This window comes from Melanerpes formicivorus, unplaced genomic scaffold (assembly GCF_026170545.1).
Source record: "Melanerpes formicivorus ecotype bairdi unplaced genomic scaffold, bMelFor1.0.p_v2 SCAF_48, whole genome shotgun sequence".
NCBI lineage: Eukaryota > Metazoa > Chordata > Aves > Piciformes > Picidae > Melanerpes > Melanerpes formicivorus.
In genome coordinates, this window is record NW_027142400.1 from 4,874,483 (window position 1) to 4,878,220 (window position 3,738).

A 3,738-nucleotide genomic window follows, 5' to 3' on the forward strand; every position below is an offset into this window, starting at 1 on the left:
AGGGCCTCATTCAATACCATTGTGGCTCTGATGCCATCTCTTTTGGCATACACAGAGCACTTAGTAATGGAAGTACAAGCTTCCCCCTTATGGTGCAACGTCATCATCCTCCAGAGGAAGGTTTTGGTGCTTTTGCATCCCTGCCCTGTGCTAAGAATGACAGAGGGACCTGCTGTGATTCTCTGTGTGTGGACTGATTTGTATCTTTGTGAATACACACAAATACCCATACAAATAAGCCCCCTTCCCCATGTGGTCTTTTGGAGATGATCTCAACCAAATTTTCAATTTTTTTGGTTTCTAGACTACTCCTTAGCTGTCTCTTCCAGATGCTTCCAAGATTCCTTGGATTGTTTTATCCATTGTTACAAATCAATGCTTTTTGTTACTAAGTCAAGTTTTTAGGACTTGTACTTATATTTACAGATAGTTCTGACATTTTGTGAGTATTCACATGCATGCAAACATATTGAGGAAGATGCAGGTGCTTTTAGTGCTCTCCCCCCTTATTTTCTTTCTAGAAGCTGCTTAGTATTTTGAGATTTCCATTCACTAATAACAATTTCTGGTAAAGTAGAACCTCCCCAGCTGGTTTTCACTAGTTCCATTTAATGTATTTGCTATCCTCTACCAACAAATATATTCCACCATGTGCTGTAGAAATATTTGCATGCAAGAACGATATCAGCTTTTTCCAAGTGTGATGAGCTCACAAATAGCAGACTAGTCTGAAAATCCTTTTGAGAAGTTAAATCGCTAACCAAAAACCCTGTTCTGCAGAGAGATGCACTCCTCTAGATGGCACTCCAAGCTATGTTTTCACTGCATTCGGGGACTAGTGCAGGAATAAGAAGAAAAGTTCTTTCTCTTCTACCTGTGAGCTCAAATCTGACTGTGCTGGGTAAGTTGTTCAATGGGATAGAGTTTCTGGGCAAGATGGGAAACTTGTCTTCCGGCATATGAGGCTTGTGTGGGGTAAGATGCAGCTTATAAAGGAGAAATTGATGCTTAAGAGCGTGCTCTTGCATTTTCTTCACTGGCATTGTGTTTGTTGCTTTTTGTCCACATATGAAGGAGAGGTTTAAGATTTGGATCATGAATTGGATCTAAGAGGAACTTGAGTTTATTTCCCTGTTTTCCTGTGAGACTTTTTAGATCCCTTGTAGCTTGACTCTATTTTACTTGTTCTTTATTACAAAGGTAGACTATGGTGGAAATTATAACCAGCTTTTGTGTCTCTTAGTGCAATTCTATTTATGAAACAGGGCTAATAATATTCCTTATCCACCCACCTGTTGCTTTCATTTAGATTGTGATTTCTTCGAGTTAAAGACTGTACCAAATGTGAGCTGGGGCTTCCAGTAGTGTTCATTGGCATCTATTTATTATCCTTGGATGGATTTTCTAGTTTTGCTGGAGGCAGTTCAGATTTTTCTCAGTATTGGTTTATGCATGTCTAGAAAAAGTTGATGGTTTGCACCTTGGGCATGGATGCTGTCCTCTGATCAGTGCATCTCATGTATCTGTGTTATGATGGAGTACTTCTTAAGTGAGCTGGCTCTGCTTTACCCAAGTGACTTTCAAGTACAGTTGCTGCACTGCTCTCCCAGCAGTCTTATTTCTGAGAGTACTTTGTTTGGTGTAGTGGCTTGTGGCTATAGTGCTGCTGACAGCAACACAGATGATGCCAGGACAGAACCTAGCTGGCTCCATGGGTTTATGAGTTCTAACAGGACTACAAAGTCACCTAGTTTCACACCTTACACATCAGTTTGTTTCAAAAGCTTTAGTATTATGTTTCCATTTTTTCTATTAGCCAAGATGTTTCTTTCCCAGCTGCTGCAGACAAATCATGCCTCTGTTGCTTTCATCCAGGTGCTGAGAGAATGTTTCATCTATGGTTTGTACTATGTCAACATACACTTAATTTGGTGGTAGTCAGAAATATCTCTGTCATCCCTTCCAGGAATGACTCTTCTGTCAAGGGCCTTACAGACTTACAGGACTTACAGGTCCTTCCCTGCAGCTTCCCAATGAGAAGTAGAGGAGAAGGTGCTGAACTCTTCTCCCTTGTACCCAGTGACAGGATGTGTGGGAATGCTTCAAAGCTGTGCCAGGATGGCTGAAACTGGATATTAAGAACCATTTCCTTAAAGAGAGAGTGGTCAGACTCTGGAATGGGCTTGCTAAAGAGGTGGTCAATGTCTCAAGTCTGTCAGTGTTTAAAAGTCATGTGGACAATTCCCTTAATAATATGCTTGAACTTTTGGTCAGCTTTGTAGTGATCTGGCACTTGGACTAGATGATTATTGTAGGTCCCTTCCTACAGAAATTACTCTTTCTATCCATCACATGTATTATCTTGTTCAGGATTAATTTTGTCTGTCTTCTCTTTGGCATATATGAGAGGCCCTGCTTCAAATGTAACAACAAATGTAACAGAATAGCCAACAAATAGAGATGCATTCATGTCTTAACAATGCAAGAATCTCTCAGGGTGGGATTCTTTTCCTTTTTAGTGTATTTATACTTTCTTTTGCATGTCAGATCACAATTGTAGGCCTGACTGGAACCTGTACATAGATGTTTAGCTGAATGGCCCACTATTTCAGATGTTAAAAAATGAGTATTGGTAGTCAAGGAAACCTACTACAGTTAAAAGAATAACCTAATCATCTCTGGATGGGGGCAGAATGAGCCTGTTGACAGAATGTCTGCGTTCTGCAGGTTTGTGTCTGTGCTCCTTCCCTGATTTTGAGCTCTGTTCCTAGCTTTTCCTTCTGTCAGCCTCTTGTTAACCTGGTTGCTTCTTTACTAACCTTTGCCTTTCCTAAAGCTGACAGTAACCTGCATGGAGGAAGATTTTATTTGAGCCTTTCTCTATTTCTCTTCTCCAAATGAAATCAGTTATCCCTTTAAAACATCATAGTGACCACAGCAATCTCTGTGGTCATTGCTGTCTCAGAGCTCAGTTTTAATTGACTTGTTTCTGTCACCTTTGCAACAGACTCCTACATTCAATTCTGCCTAGGCAGATTCATAGGCCTAAGTAAATGTGCGCTACTGGAGAAATGTTTTATGTGAAGGCTTCCTTGCAAGCAGAGGTGAGCTGGTGTCAGAATGAGATGTCCTTTACTACGTACATTACCTTTTCCAGGACTCAATATTTCTGCCTTGATTACAATGTTTTCCTTAGTTTTGGTACATGCTGTTGCTGTCTGATGTGGTGATTTTGGGTCTGATGAACAATAACTTTTATACTTAGGGGAACTTCAGGGAAATGCTATGATGCATGCCTAACACTTGTGTGTGAGATAACTGGGGTCCTCTTTAGAGTAACTGCCAGCAGTTCTCTTTAGAGTATTTTTATGTCTACCAAAAAGATTTAGAATTGTAACACATCTCAAGCTACAGCTGGTTAAACAACCAAGTACACTTCCTTTAAAACCCAATTTCTAAATATTTTGCTGTGTCTGCTTTCCTTGTGCTGAGTATGGAGAAAGAAAATACAGGATGGTAAAACTAATATAATGAAACATGTCTGCACACACACATCTGTAAACCTTGGGATTGTAATGAGTGAAAAGTCTCTGTTACCACCATATGTAGTAACTGGGCTGTCATTAAGCACACACTTCAGCAGATAATGGAGTCTACTCAAAGCTTTTGCAAGCTTAAGTTGGGATTTTCAGAATCAGAAAGTGCTAACAGCACTGTCAGTGACTCATGATACTCTAG